Here is a 17,668-nt window from a genome sequence, read left to right on the forward strand (position 1 = left end):
ATAATGAATTTTATTTACAAGGAGATGGATTACCAATGGGGTCACCAGTTTAAGGAGCCTTAGCAAATATTTTTGTAAACCACATTGAACTGATAATTTTCACAAAAATATTAGCAAAAGAATACAATATATTATATTGGTGCAGGTGTATGGATGACATCCTTTGCTTAATAGATAAACTACAAACAAAAATTGAAGAACTACATACTGACATAAAGAAGGTATATAAAAATATTAAATTCACCGTTGAAAGTGAACAGAATAACCAAATTAATTTTCTGGATATAGCAATTAAAAAACAAAACAATAAGCATATGCTTGAAACTTACCGTAATCCCATAGCAACTGACATTATCATTCCCCAATCGTCGATCCATCCGCACTCACAAAAGCAAGCAGCACTTCGACGCATGGTCTGTAGTCTCAACACAGTGCCACTCACCAATGAAAACCACCAAAAATAACTGGATATAATAGTGCAAATAGGACAAAGCAATGGTTACAATAGTAGCATAGTCACAAAGCTAAACAACAAAATTAAAAGTAAAAAAAAAAAGCAGAAAGCACCAAACCACAGGTAACAACATAACAGAACGAAACACAAAGACGCAATACCATAACAACTACACAGAATAATCAGAAAAAGATGAAAGAAAACACAAAATGGTACGCAATGACATACAAACACAAATTCACACACAAAATCACCAACATTTTCAAAAGACAGGGAATAAACATAGACACAACATATAATTCTACACAAAAATACGCCCCAAAACTGACAAAAAACAGTAATATACTAGAAAGCAGATATATATCAACTGCAATGTAACACCTGTGTAGGCAGATGCATAGGAAAAACAGGTGGAACATTTGATATCAGATACAAAGAATACATGAGATCCTGGAAGAATGGGACAAACCACTCCAACTTGCAGAACACCTAAGAGAAGATAACCACGATCCAACCACTAGAGAAAATAACGTGAAACTAATTACAACTAACAATGAAAAACAGCTCCTAACCCTGCAATAAAATTACCACATACATAAAACCAGAGCAAAAAGGAAAACCCACTTGAATGGTCAAGTACATATGCCAAACAAAGATAAAATAATGAAATAACGCTCCCAAAGGCGATTAATGTAATAATACCAGCCAATGTCCATTATAATTATCCGGGCTGTTATGCCGTGGTCGGTTGATGAATTCTGTGTCGATTCCCAAAGTTTCGTCTCCGACTGCGGGAGACATCTTCAAGGGGGTCCGTAGGTCGATAGAAGGTCCAACACACCCACTGGCTCGCTACTGACTGCCGCTAAATTCCGTGTCCGCGCGCTCCCACGCCGCGGTATGACGTCACGTGTTTTGAAAACGTCAGTGCAACTGACCGCTGTCTGTCGCCATCGATCGCCGTTGCCATCACCCAGTAGTGGACGGGTGGTACACATCTTCTTTAACACCGGCATCCATATACCGTTTAATTTCACGCCCTCCTCCTTTCGGTTGAAATTATTTGGGTGTTTAGCGATTTCGATTGCCTCCCTGTAGAGCCTTTCGTAATATCCGCTTGTGGCCGCTAGTACTTGCGTCTCCTCGAAACCAATATTGTGGTTATCTGTCTGGAAAGCATGCTCCGCAACAGCTGATCGTTCCGTTTCTCCTCTTCTACAATTTCCCTTGTGATCTTTCAAACGTTTAGAAACCGTTCTTTTAGTGGTACCCACACAAACATCATCACAGCTGCATGGGATCCTATACACTCCAGATTTTTCCAATGGTTTGCGTGCGTCCTTGGCAGGCTTAAGGTATTCCTGTATCTTCCTGGTTTGCTTGTAAATTACGGTAATATTCCGCTTCGTCAAGATCCTCCCTATTCTTTCCATTACATTTTTAACACACTGCAGGGAAACCTTAGATTTTGCAGTAGCCTGTACGTCAGTATGATTTCTGCATGGCTGCCTCAACGCACGTTTTATTTCGGCGGACGAATATCCGTTGTTCATTTGTACATTGTGGAGATCTTCTATCTCAGCGTCGAGCAACCCAGGTTCACAAATGTTTCTAGCTCTGTCCGCTAACGTCTTGATAACACCCCGCTTCTGTTGTGGGTGGTGGTTCGAATCCCGGTGCAAATAACGGTCCGTGTGCGTGGGTTTGCGGTATACTGAGTGGCCCAAACTACCATTTTCGTTTCTAAGAACAAGCACATCGAGGAAATGTAATTTGCCGTCTACCTCCTCCTCCATTGTAAACTGAATTCTCGTGTTTATACTGTTCAGATGTTCGTGGCACCGGCTTAGTTCTTCCCTACCATGTCTCCACAGCACAAACGTGTCATCCACGTATCGTAACCAAACATTTGGTTTTTTGCTGGCAGTACCTAAGGCCTGTTCTTCGAATTTCTCCATAAAGAAGTTTGCTTTTACGAGACTTAGGGGGCTTCCCATAACCACGCCATCCGTTTGCTCATAAAACTGTTCATTCCACTTGAAATATGTGGTCGCCAAACAACACTTAAACAGTTCTGAAATGTCAGCAGGAAAAATTCGATCCAGCTGTTCCAATACACCATTAAGTGGAACCATGGTAAACAGCGATACCACATATGAGCTGACCAATATGTCCTCGGGCTGGACAACTATGCCGTTCAATCTGCTGATGAAATGTGTCGAATTCTTTATATAAGAGTCCGAACGGCCCACACGTGGTTTTAACAACGTAGTCAAAAACTTTGCTAACGAGTAGGTGGGTGAGCCAATGGCACTTAGTATCGGTCTTAATGGCACATTTTGTTTATGAATTTTGTGCAATCCATAAAGCCTTGGTGGTAGCGCAACCGAATTGCAGAGACCTTTCTGTACACTCTCTTCAATGGAGGACATTTTTATTAACCGCGACAAAGTTCTGAGAACGTTGTTAGTGGGGTCCTTATTCAGCTTCCTACATGCTTGCGGATCCAGAAGATCAGTAATTTTACTCTGATAGTCGGCCACATCCATAACCACCGTTGCACTTCCTTTGACAGCTGGGAGAACCAAAATACTATCGTCGTCATTCAGGAGTTTTAAAGCTCTTCTCTCACCCATAGTGATATTACTTTTCGGCGGTTTTGCATTGGCTAATATTCTCACTGTTTCTATACGGATTTCTTCAGCTGTTACAGAATCCACACTGCGAATTCCTGCTTCTACACTGGCTATAATTTCTTCCGTGGGCACAAAACGAGGACTAACAGCAAAATTTCCTCCCTTGGCAAGCACAGATGTTTCATCGTCCGATGTGCTTGCCAAGGGAGGAGGTGATGGCAACGGCGATCGATGGCGACAGACAGCGGCCAATTACACTGACGGTTTCAAAACACGTGACGTCACGCCGCGGCGTGGAAGCGCGTGGACACGGAATTTAGCGGCAGTCAGTATGAGCCAGTGGTGTGTTGGACCTTCCATCGAGCTACGGACCCCCTTGAAGATGTCTCCCGCAGTCGGAGACGAAACTTTGAGAATCGACACAGAATTCATCAACCGACTACGGCATAACAGCCCGGATAATTGTAATGGACATTATATTTCCGGCCGTGAAAGTCTACATTTTAGTATAATACCAGCCAATACCGTCAGAATAGTATCCAACATCTTTTCACTCCCTTATCCGTGAACCCCTCCACAGAACATTGAAACCAAAAGTCAAATCAGGTGTCACCAAAGCTTTCAACCACTTTCTAAAGGTATTACATTCATATTCAACACTCTAAAACTCAACCACCAACCCCTCCCTCGGACACACACACACACACACACACACACACACACACACACACACACACACTAAAAAAAGTGAGAACCTCCCCCCCACACAGAGACTATTAAAAATAAAAATTAAAAAAAACTCATACACGCTCTTAGCTCTCTCTCTCTCTCTCTCTCTCTCTCTCTCTCACACACACACACACACACACACACACACACACACACACACACACACACACACAGACAAATATATTCATCATGAATATAAGTTGGTTTTGAGCATATACTTCGTCAGGTTGGCAACATGTAGGTAAACAAACCAAAGAGGAGGAAACACATAATGAAGTCACAATATTTATGTCGTTGAAAGCACAAATAGCTATATCTAGTGGCAGAATAATAATGGTACATCACAAAAAAGAAGGAGAATTATGGTGAACAGTGCGCAAAAGTTCGGATTACAAAATTGTGCTTATGTTTCGGAAATAAAATGGTAGTGCTACCTCCAGACCAGATGAGAGGAAACACATGTCACAGCAAAATGTAATTACATCAAAGAACGCGACGTGAACTGTTCGATAATCTAAAAATAACAAAACTATATCACTATAGATCCCACTGAAGACGCCTTAGAGCAAGAAGAAGGCGAAAAGCGCCTGAGAAAAATAAAATGAAATTGCAGCAAGAAAATGCGGTAATATTTACAAAACAAGTATTTCTGTGACTGATGCGGAGGATGGCCACTCAAACAAATTTGTTATTTTGCCATTAATTTCTAGTTCATTTCATTTGCAAACGTGCTTACTGTTAGCGATGCACAGCATGAAATGTAGATTTTATACTTAGTTGGTAATTTCTTTTCTGGCTTCTATCACTCGTCGAAAATCAGGAGAATAAATTCTCTTGGCCTTTCGGTGTACATTAACGTTAATGCTTAGAGAAAGATGTACAACGTTTTCTCCTAAAACGCATCCAGTACTGGAAAACTGTGAGTAGAATTACAATTATTCAAGATTACTGAACGAAGGAATTAATGAATTGGTTTTAGGAAAGCCTAGGGTAGTTTCGTTATTGTAAAGCTCCATATAAACCATTTCTCGACCTATAATTAATGCTGTAATTAGGCTACATACATCCCGGAAAGGAAGAAAGAAAGAAAACTTTGTAACACTGGCGTAACATAGAAAATTTTGCCCTCACTGAAAATAAAATCGTCCTCCAACATTCTTTCAGAGAATAATGCAGTATAAGAGGAACTGAAGAAAAGCAATGCGAAAGTTGTTTTCACTTGAGCAGAGAGTGTTACAGTGGATCCGACATTCACTTTCAGTACAGACATCTGTGGGCTAATTACTGCAGAGCATAAAGCGCTTCAAGGTTCTTTGTTAAAAATTATCGCCAAATATTACTATTGACGCCGGTACACAATATGTCCCATTTATAGGTAAATACAAGTAAATAAGTTCTCTACGGAGTCCGTTCCAGTTTTCTGGAACGTGATCGATTCTCTCTGCCTCGCAGAAAAACGGACGTCGCTTGTGGGATCCCCAAGAAACCAGTATTGCAGGTAGCGCCAGTTACTGGCTGACGTCATTCGTGGGAGTGGCTTTCCTGGGGAAATAACGACGCTGGCCGGAAACTTCCGCAGATTCCTGATCTGCTAGTGTTCCACAACAAACATCGAGCTCCTTTCCCACTTTTTTGTTTCCATTTACGGAAACCGGTCACTTGCCTCTTGCTGACGCAGAAGGGATTCCCTTTCAGTGTAATACAGGACACAAATGTTACTGTTCGAATAAGCAAGGCAAACAAGAAGCTGTAATAGCGACGGAATGTCGTAGTGTAAGGGCGTATCTTTACATAAGCCGGTCGCTTTCTTATTGGTCATGCAGTAGGGATTCCCATCTTACTTGCTACAGCGTCGTAGACTTTACTATTGGTAAATTACAGGGAAACACGAAATTATGTTAGCGAAGAACTGGTGTAGTCAGCGTCAGGGTGCCTGATTGCCATTGTTTGTCGTGTTTGAAATTTTAAGGCGTTGTGTTGCACTAAACACATCTGTTGGTCTTGTCTCTATTTCATGATTAATGCTAAGCCACTATATCCTCTAATCTAGTTCAGCTTTGTAGAAAAGACATGAAAAGAATCGGACAGACTTCTTAATCGTTGTGTCACTGCTTTACCTTCACGAACGTGGGTAATACACGAGCTTAAAATCGCTATTTTGTGACTTCAATCTCTTTGCAAGCAGATATACGTACTTGAGATAAGAGGGCTTACCAGTGCTAGATACTTCATTGTTATTATCTAAATCATGAAAGTTATGAAAGTTGAATCGCCCATACGGCAAGTGAAACCTACCGAAAAACACTATTTAACTTCATCAAACTGAGAGTGTGGAGAAATTCTGGGATTTCGGTAGGGACTCTGGCGTGCGGCACTCTATTAAACGATTTCTAACGCAGATTTATAACACGACTATGGTAATATACACACATCAAAAAAAGGTTTGCATCACCCCAGTTCCCAGAACTCCTGAAGGTAGACATCGACTGTGGATACTGTATCACAGACACAATCCCTTTGACTGTTCAGAGATGTCACCAAACCTTCCCAAAGATGTAAACAACCATGTATGAGCAGCGCCTATTTGACGGAGGGGGTCCGACAACCGATCAGTTCCAGTCGTTCCACCAGGAAGGAGGTACACGGCCCGTGTTGTCTGTAGTCCAACCATGCGTATTCGGTCAATACCGCGGTTCGATCGCGTCCGCATTGTTACTTTGAGCCCGGAAGGGCTTTCAACGAGGGAGTTGTCCACGCGTCTCGGAGTAAACCAAAGCGATGTTGTTCGGACATGGAGCAGATACAGAGAGGCAGAAACTGTCAACGACATGCCTCGCTCTGACCACCGTACAAGGGCTACTACTGCAATTGATGATCGCTATCTACGGATTATGGCTCGGAGGAACCCTGGCAGCAATGCCACCATGCTTATCGTGCAGTTATAGGACGTCGTGTTACGACTCAAACTGTGCGCAATAGCTGCATGATGCGCAACTTCACTCCCGACGTCTGTGGTGACGTCCATCTTTGCAACCACGACGCCACACAGCACGCTACAGATGGGCCCAACAATATGCCGAATGGACCGCTCAGGATTTGCATCACGTTCTCTTTACCGACGAGTGTCTTTAAACAATCATCGGAGACGTGTTTGGATGCAACCCGGTCAGGCCGAACGCAGCCTTAGAGAACTTCAGGCGAATCTCGTTATTTTTTAGTATTTCCGTATCCCACTTCTTTGCATATTGATTCTTCCTGACTAATCTCTTTAACTTTAGTCTTCTCTTCATCACTACTACATTGTGATCTGAGTCTGTATCTGCTCCGGGGTACGCCTTACAACCTAGTATCTGATTTCGGAATCTCTGTCTCACCATGATGTACTCTAACTGAAATCTGAAGCCATTTTGACTATTTTTCGACCGTAACTGTCTCAAGAAACATGTAAAGGTTTTTTTTAATTACCGCTACCAGTCACAAACTTTGTCAGCTATTGTATTACTTATTTATTTAGTGACATGTTTCGAGGTGATACCTCATCTTCAGGCTAAATAGCATTACAAAAACAGCTTTACAATAAGGCCATACTGATGTTACATAGTCTTTTCGTAAGTGCTGTGGTCATCCTGTGGAAGAAGAGAAAACTTAGTAAGAGGCGATGTAACTTTGGATGCTGGACTGATCTTTACACGAAAATGTTTTGTAACGGTCACTCACTTTTTTCTTTTGGCGTGGCAGTCTCGTTGTGATGCGCTGGGGTGTTTGCATTTCAGTGGCTCTCTTGGTCAATGTTCACAAATTGTCACTAACATAGCAGTAACTTGGAAACACGATCACAAATTACAAAATAAAACCTTTACATATTAAGTGAAATCTGCACGTATTGCCACGCCTTTTCCAAGTAAACCTCCTCCTCTTCTGATTCTTCAACAGAGTATTTGCTATTACTAGCTGAAATTTATTACAGACCTTTCTTAGTGTTTCACCTCTCTCATTCCTTGTTCCAAGCCCATATTATCCTGTAACATTTTCTTCTAGTCCTTCCCCTACAACTGCATTTCAGTCCCCCATGACGTTAGATTTTCACCTCCCTTTGCGTACTGTATTACCCTTTCAGTATCCTGATATTCTTTCTCTCTCTACCTCTTCTACTTCAGTTTACGACGTCGGGGTGTATACCTGTACTATCGTAGTTGGTGTCGGTTTGCTGTCGATTCTGATAAGAACAACCTAATCACTGAACTGTTTACAGCAGCACACTCTTTGCTCTACCTTCCTATACGTAAGGAAACCTACTCCCACTATACCATTTTCTGCTGCTGTTGGTATTACTTTATACTCATCTGACCTGAAATCCTTATCTTCTTTCCATTTGACTTGACTGACACCTACTATATGTAGATTGAGACTTTGGATTTCGATTTTCAGATCTTCTAGCCTCCCTACCACGTTCAAGCTTTGACATTCCACTCTCCAAAGCGCATAACATTATCCTTCTGTTGGTTACTCAGTCTTTTTGTCTCGGTCACATCCCATTTGGCAGGCTCCTTCCGGAGACCGAATGGGGGCTACTCCTGAATCATTTTCCAGTTGAGAGATCATCATGGCACTTTCTCAATTACAAGCCACATGTCCTTTGGATACACGTTACGTATTTTTAATGTAGTGGTTTCCATTGCCTTCTGCATCCTCATACCGTTGATCACTGCTGTTTCTTCCGCCTTTAAGGTCAGTTACTCACCCCAAGGACAAGAGAATGCCCTGTACCTCTGTCCGCTTGGAATGGATTTCGAATTCTACTGTCCCATACTGCATTCCGCCAAGTGTTTACAGGGAACTGCAGAAGAAATTTAGTTCAAACGCCTCTGAGCACTATGGGACTCAACATCTGAGGTCATCAGTCCCTTAGAACTTAGAACTACTTAAACCTAAATAACCTAAGGACATCACACGCATCCATGCCCGAGGCAGGATTCGAACCTGCGACCGTAGCGATCGCGCGTTTCCTGACTGAAGCGCCTAGAACCGCTTCGCCACACCGGCCGGCAAGAAATTTAGTGCAAAATTTTAAAAAAATAGTGGGGTTGTCAGTAGGACAAATGAGAAGAGCTCGTATTATAAGCACATTTCTTGAAAAACAAAGGTTCCAGCTTGAGTTGCGGTCCTGTTGGATTTTTAATCTGTGAAGTATATTATAACGTAATGATGTTAAGCTAATCATCCGGCTACACAGGATGATAAATCCACATAAAAAGGAAGATAAGCTCCACGTCAGTGCAATTTCGCTATGATAGCTGATTACTTGTCATTGTTAACTGCCGCATGAATGACGCACAAGGAACTGAATTATCGAGACGATGAGGCTATTCCGCTTGTTTGTACAAAATGAACACCGATGCAGCGGCAACGTTAAACGGCACACAGCCCTGATGGAATCATTACACAGACGCAAGAGGCTGTCCTCTCTCCGTGCAGCTGCGAATAAACTGCCTTCCCAGCGTTGCACAGGGAATGCTAAACAAGCTATGCAAAACGGTTTCGACGTAGGGGACAACAGCCTATTGTCCGTCGCGTACAGAGGGCACAAGATAACGATATATTTCGACTTCTCATTAGCAAACAAGGAAGCCATGGACCCGCTTAGTATTTTCTGGGACAATAAAATACACGACGCGAGTTCGTAAAGCTTCCAGTTGTACAAGATACTTGATTGTGCTGGCACACACGCGAACCGGTGCTGGTAAAAGTACAATGTGTTTCATTGCACTGTTGTTTACTTTGGAACGAAGCCTGACTTCAAACAAATTCTCGAATTATATGTTACTTCACATCTCTCTAGAGATTTGTTTGGGGCAGTCTTCCTGGAATCTCAGATAGATCACGTGATCTACAGAGTGGTCCATCTGAAGTTTCGGATGAGATTATCTCTAAAACTATACATCGGGTAAAAATAGTGGGTAAGACAAGTTCGTAAACTCAAAGGAGGACATCAAATGATGCTACACATGACTTCCAGCTCCCGCCCCCTTGGGTGGGGCGGGGGGCAACATTTAAATCCCGAATGGAAACCCCATTTGTTATTGCAGATTCGGGTTCTCCATAAAAAAGTAATCAAGTTTTGTCTGAAACATTTTTTTAAACCATCGACAGATGGCGCTGATCGAGGAAAAAGTAAAAATGTGGAAGAACTCCGATTTATTTAGAATGAGTCGAGAAGGATACAAAATGTGCACCAATTTGTTCATTACGCCAAATTAAGTTTTTTTTTTTTTATAAAATGTATCCTACGCGCCACAGTTTTTGATGGAAGGAGACGGAATGGTATTAAAATCTCTTTAGGAAACTCTTCACAATTGCATTACTCACCCGACTGTGCCCCTACCGTGGCCAAACTGCGAACTATGGCTCAGTATAAAGGTCGATGCAATGCTATCAGACGTCACTTCACTTTCAGACTGTGAACCGTAAACATAAACTGACGAAAGTATATTATTCTGTAGCGAAACATGACTCACTATCCTCCTACAGAGATTGTTTATATGGCGTTAATTTTAGGTGAACGCAATAACAATCACGCCGCAGCAATTGTGTGCGGATCGTTTCCCATAAAGACGACATCGAAGCAAAAACATTATTCGAAATTGCACTCGACGAGCTCAAAATTGATACATGCACCGTCCACCCCGTCATCGCGAATACAATGAAAATAACGCTCGTACCCTCACCGTTCTCGCCTGTGTTCAACTGGATCCTGAAATTAGTAGTCGTGCGATTCAAGACAAACTGGAATACCGGTATCAACTGTTTTGAGGATTTTGAAGGCACATAAATATCGTGCATATCATATCACACTGACACAGGCATTAACACCGTAAGATATGCAAATATGCGTGCAATTCTGCCAATGGGCATTATGTTCACCGATGTAGCCACATTCAAATACAATGGCGAATTAAAGCGTCATAATTGTCATTATCGGTCCCCTGTCAATCAACACTGGGACAGACTCGTTGGAAATCAACACAAATGGTCGGTAATGGTCTGGTGTGGAGTTTTAAACGGTTACTTGATAGGACAGTATTTTTTTTTTACTGAAATGTTACTGGGGAATCTTATTTATAACTTTTCCGCGATGATTTGTTGGAGCTAATAGAAGATGTTGATTTAGAAACTAGGCAACGAATGTGGTTCCAACAGGGCGGAGCAGCTCCCCATTATGCTAAAAATGTGCGGAATGTATTAAATTTACGGTACCCTGGTCGGTGGATAGGACGCAGCGGACCTATTCAGTGGCCTCCACGCTCACCAGGCCTAACAACTCCTGATTTTTTCTTGTGGGGTTATTTAAAAAATATTGTTTATGAAAGACAGCCCACAACCAGAAACTATATGGAGCAACGCATTCGAAGAGTGTGTGCAGCCATACCACGGGATGTGCTCCTCAAAACTGTGGACTTCTTTCGCAGACGATTGACTTTATGCATTGAAGCATATGGGGATAATTTTGAACAATTTCTTCGTGGCTAATTTCATTAACTAAGCACGCCAAATTGTGAGAGGCAATGGGACTCACACTAATGCACCACCCCATAGGAACATCATTCTACTACGTCCATGTCGTTGTTCCTGGGTAACGCAAGAAATAGGATACAGAACATTTTGTACAAAAATAGCTTCAGTTGGCGTAACGAATGAATTGATGCGCATTTTTTATCGCGCCTTTCACGGATAATTCTAAATAAATCAGAGTTATTCCCCAATTTTACTTTTTTCTCGATTTCAGCGCCATCTGTGAATGGTTTCTTCGATCTTATGAACTTGTCTTACCTACTATTTTTACCCGATGTATAGTTTTAGAGATCATCTCATCCGAAACTTCAGATTTACCACCGTATATATCATTCTGTGTCAGCTAAAAACTTCTCAAGAGGAAATTGTTTTTTTTTTTTGTAGAAATCTACATGTGCAGCCTACAACATACTTTTCGCTTTCTTTTGTTCTAAACTTTAAAAGCGATTGAGGCATCGGTTAAGATGAATTTTTTTGAATTTTTTGTTTACGTAGGCACTGATTTCTGAATACGTAAGAGACACGTAAATTGATCCGTGTATTGGTAAACATGAACAGGCAAGCAAACAGGTGTCTATCGTGAATACTTAAATGTTTTTCTCTGAAAAAGTAGGACGGTACTAGACAGAATTTCAGCAGTAAATTCTGTAAGCAAGAAACAATTGAAATCGCTCAAAAGAGGAAAGGCCTTGGACCTGATGGGATGCCAGTTCGATTTTACAGAGAGTACGCGAAGGAACTTGCCACCCTTCTTGCAGCGGTGTACCGTAGGTCTCTAGAAGAGCGTAGCGTTCAAAGGATTGGAAAAGGGCACAGGCCATCCCCGTTTTCAAAAAAGGAACGTCGAACAGATGTGCAGAACTATAGACCTATATCTATAACGTCGATCAGTTGTAGAATTTTGGAATACGTATTATGTTCGAGTATAATGCCTTTTCTGGAAACTAGAAATCTAGTCTGTAGGAATCAGCATGGGTGTCGAAAAAGACGATCGTGTGAAACCCAGCTCGGGCTATTCGTCCACGAGACTCAGAGGGCCATAGACACGGGTTCCCAGGTAGGTGCCGTGTTTCTTGACTTCGATACAGTTCCTCATAGTCGTTTAATGAACAAAGTAAGAGCATATGGAGTATCAGACAAATTGTGTGATTGGATTGAAGAGTTCCTAGATAACAGGAATGGAGAGAAGTCTTCCGAAGTAAGAGTGATTTCAAGTGAGCCGCAGGGGTGTGTCGTAGGACCGCTGCCATTCACAATATACATAAATTACCTTGTGGATGACATCGGAAGTTCACTGAGGGTGCTGTGGTATATCGAGAGGTTTTAACAATGGAAAATTGTGCTGAAATGGAGGAGGATCTGCAGCGAATTGATGCATGGCGCAGGGAATGGCAATTGAATCTCAACGTAGACAAGTGTAATGTGCTGCGAATACATAGAAAGAAAGATCCAATATCATTTAGCTACAATATAACAGGTCAGCAAGTGGAAGCAGTTAATTCCATAAATTATCTGAGAGTACGCATTAGGAGTGATTTAAAATGGAATGATCATATAAAATGAATCGTCGGTAAAGTAGATGCCAGACTGAGATTCATTGGAAGAATCCTAAGGAAATGCAATCCGAAAACAAAGGAAGTAGGTTACAGTACGCTTGTTAGCCCATAGCTTGAATACTGCTCAGCAGTATGGGATCCGTGCCACATAGGGTTAATATAAGAGATAGAGAAGATCGCTTCGTTACAGGATCATTTAGTAATCGCAAAAGCGTTACGGAGATGATAGATAAACTCCAGTGGGAGACTCTGCAGGAGAGACGTTCATTAGCTCGGTACGGGCTTTTGTTGAAGTTTCGAGAACATACCTTCACCGAGGAGTCAAGCAGTATAATGCTCCCTCCTACGTATATCTCGCGAAGAGGCCATGAGGATAAAATCAGAGAGACTAGAGCCCACACAGAAGCATACCAACAATCCTTCTTTCCACGAACAATACGAGACTAGAATAGAAGGGAGAACCGATAGAGGTACTCAAGATACCCTCCGCCACACACCGTCAGGTGGCTTGAGGGGTATGGATATAGATAAAGATGTAGATTTAATCGTTATGTGGTGGTGGACAGTTGTTGGTACAACATCCACAAAGATATAATCATTCCTCGTTCTCTTTCTTGTGCCTTTCTCCTGCATCTCTGCAGGGTAGGCATGGCCATTAGCGGACTCGGCATGGCTAATTTAAGGGGTGGCTCCCTGCGCCACTACTTCGGACATAAGTCGAGTCCATGCCATGTAGTGTTGCTGCACTTCTGCGTGCTCGCCGGGGCCCTACGCAATGTTAGACAGGTGTGCCAGTTTCTTTGGCTCTTAGCGTATTTCACCCCACAACGCTCCCTAAAATTAACTTAAAAATTTTTACTCAACATTGCAAGTCTCAGTTGAATTAAAGGTGCTTTGAATAAAACTAGAAATCATACGATATTAGGTACTGATAAAATTAAATTGTAAGATTTCCATAAAATTAAATCATTACAATGGCTGACAGACAGCTATGGGAACAATAGCCATGCATCTCCTTAGAAAGTTTGCGTAAAACAAGTTTGTAAGTTGTTGTTTTTAATTTTAGGCACGATTTCAGCTTCTCACGAATAAGACGACTTCTCAGATTATTCTTGATAGGGATTTGCTTTACAACGGTTGTGGAAATGAATATGCATATCCGACTAATGAAAGGACAGCAAACGCAAGGTTTTCAGTTGACTACGTGAATCAGAAATGCTACTGATCAACAAAATCAACATATATTCCATCTTTAGGTTTTCAGAGCAGTCACGTTTGCTGTTTCACGTATGTTAATCTCCAATATTTCTGTATCATCACAAAAGCATTAAAATTCCGATATCCACAATGCTTTATTTTGTAAACGTGGAAATTGTATTTCAGATAGGATTAATAGTTCTTTTTAACAAAGGCTAATGTCGCTTTGCTGTTTCTGATTACTGAAACCCGTTTAGAAAAGCTTTCCTCATATTTAAGAGTGTCGTTTCGAAATAGCAAACCTAAGAGTTATTGTCTCGGCGATATTTATGAATCGTAAACTAAAGTAAATTCTTTGATTTCGAATGAAATAGCTTCTCGTAACACCGGGAAAACTGTTTCTATTCCCTTGTAGCTTATTTTGAAACTAAATTAAACGAGACTTGCTATCTACAATGAAAACAAATTTTTGGACCCACTGATTGTTCGTTAGGTATAGAAAATATTAACTTCCAAAGGAGGAACGCTTCACTTTCTTTTAATAAGGAAGCGAAACGTTTCAAAATGTTTTCTCTTGATACACCAAAGTACTCTGTTATGCAGCAAAAGATCTGAATAGCCACTCCCCATTACAACTAAAAGCGTTTTAAACTGGCGATATTTAAAAGCTGTACGTGTTTGCCAGCACCTGATATTTTGTGACCAACCACATTCAAGGGGCCAAAGAATCGCGTTTCGTTCGCGAGCCGCGGTTTGGCGACCACTGACCTACTGGGATGCGGGAAACTACCAAAAACCACTTCCACGCTGGCTTCAACACCGAGCCGGCCGCAGTGGCCGAGCGGCTCTAGGCACTTCAGTCTGGAACAGCGCGACCGCTACGGTCGCAGGTTCGAATCCTACCTGGGGCATGGATGTGTGTGATGTCCTTAGGTTAGTTAGGTTTAAGTAGTTCTATGTCTAGGAGACTGATGACTTCAGATGTTAAGTCCCATAGTGCTCAGAGCCATTTGAACGTCTTCTCACTGGTCACAAAGAGACAATCTTTAAATCGAGGAAAATTAACCCAAATCTAGGCACCAGCTATCTACTAGCAATATATTAACGAATTGTGGACCACTAATATTCAAGACACTGGGTACTTCGACACGTGTTTAGAGTTCTTTCTCAGACAAGGTGATGAGCATCAGACTACCTTCTTGCTGCAAAATGTAATAAAAGGATAAAAATTGGGGCCCACGACTCACTTCCCTCACGTAAATGTAGCTGAGAGAAAGATGATTTGGTGACTCTACAAGTAAGTAACGCATTCTGATACAAGTATTCGAACTTATAGGAGACAGCCCTACAGAACACCTTTATTGACTTTGATGATGTCCCTATACTTCTTTTTTTTTAATTTAAATTCTGCTTTTCCTTATTTATCAGACCTACCTTTTTGCTACATCCCTTGTACTTGTTACAACTACGTTATTTCTTTTGGAGAGCAGGCAGAGCTGTCTACCATATATCCTAATCCCACCTACGTGCAGTGTCGCGTGAAATCGTGGAAAGCGTATGATCGATTAAGTAATATCAAAACTGCAATGGAAATCGAATTGTGACTTCACAGAATGGGTCGGGGAATGGGTTTTATCATATCAGATTGGTTATTTCACATCTCAAGCAGGCATGTGGGAACATGTTGGAATGTACGCCTGGGAAAGAACGAAAACTGAATTACTTTGCGTGAGATTTAACATTTATTACCTTTTAAGCTACTCTTTTTCAACCCATTCACCATGTGCATCAAATAGAACAAATTTATCACCACGGTTTCTTAAGGGGGCGGAATTTCCAGCAGACATCGTCATTGACAAAGGACCATCACAGGAACGCACTTGGCTACATAACAAGCTCTAAAGACGCGTAAAATACCAATATTTACATCAGTTAGACAGGTAGATTATAAGAAGGAAGTACGCAACCCATGGGGAATGCTATTACAGGCGAATGAGAAAGGCCCAGAAACTAAATTCGTCATAATGTTGAAGATTCTAGCAATCACGCAGCTTTCCAAACTACTGATTTCTTCCCTATCTTGTCTGCATGTGTAACCTTCAAGAACTGGCACAGAAAACCACAGTACGACAGTACTATAAGCACACCAACACCTTAAAGTCAGTTCGTTGTAGTCATCACCCTCAACTTTATATATCGGTCATGTATTCGTTCTACTCAGCTTCGAACACTGATTAAACATTACAGTAATAATTTGATACAGGAAACCATCCTTCCGGCTTGCAAACGGAAAAGCAGTCATCCTTAGAAAAATTCTTCTCTGCACATGTGAAAGAATATTAATAGTCTAGGATGTTGAACTTAAATAACTGAATGAAAAGCTACCTCAAATTATGAAGAAAATGGACCGATTTTAACCAAAACGAACATACGCTAGGCACACTCATCTGCACCACGTTGTAAGGTGTCGTGGTTACACAGAAGGGCCTTGCCATGGAAGTCAGAAGTGAAGTTGCGCATCATGCAGCCTAATGCTCACAGTTTGAGCTGAAACAAGACGTCCTGTGGCTGCACGAAATGAATTATTCAACATGATGGCTTGCTGTCAGGGTTCCTCCGAGCCATAATCCGTAGGTAGCGGTCATCCAGTGCAGTAGTAGCCCTTTGGCGGCCTGAGCGAGGCTTGTCATCGACAGTGCCTGTCTGTATTTCCTCCATGGCAGAACAACATCGCTTTGGTTCACTCCGAGACGCCTGGTCAAATGGTTCAAATGGTTCTGAGCACTATGGGACTGAACAGCTGTGGTCATCAGTCCCCCAGAACTTAGAACTACTTAAACCTAACTAACCTAAGGACATCACACACATCCATGCCCTAGGCAGGATTCGAACCTGCGACCGTAGCAGTCGCGCGGTTCCGGTCTGAGCGCCTATAACGCCTGGTCACTTCCCTTGTTGTGAGTCCTTGCGGGCAAGAAGTAACAATGCGGACATGATCGCACCGTCTAGGCATGGTTGCGTCACAGACAACACAACAGTGACTACAGACAACGAGGTAGCTGTTCATCGAGTAAAACAGAAGTAATATCCGACGTTCCCCAAGGAAGTGTTATAGGCCCTCTATTGTTCCTGATCTATATTAACGACATAGGATATAATGTCAGTAGCCGTCTCAGTTTGTTTGCAAATGATGCTGTCATTTACCGTCTTGTAAAATCATCAGATTACCAAATAGAATTGCAAAATGATTTAGATAACATATCTGTATGGTGCGAAAAGAAGCAATTGACCCTGAATCGTGCGGTAGCGTTCTCGCTTCCCACGCCCGGGTTCCCGGGTTCGATTCCCTGCGGGGTCAGGGATTTTCTCTACCTCGTGATGACTGGGTGTTGTGTGCTGTCCTTAGGTTAGTTAGGTTTAAGTAGTTCTAAGTTCTAGGGGACTGATGACCATAGATGTTAAGTCCCATAGTGCTCAGAGCCATTTGACCCTGAATGAAGAAAAGTGTGAAGTTATTCACATGAGTA

This window comes from Schistocerca gregaria, chromosome 5 (assembly GCF_023897955.1).
Source record: "Schistocerca gregaria isolate iqSchGreg1 chromosome 5, iqSchGreg1.2, whole genome shotgun sequence".
Classification (NCBI taxonomy): domain Eukaryota; kingdom Metazoa; phylum Arthropoda; class Insecta; order Orthoptera; family Acrididae; genus Schistocerca; species Schistocerca gregaria.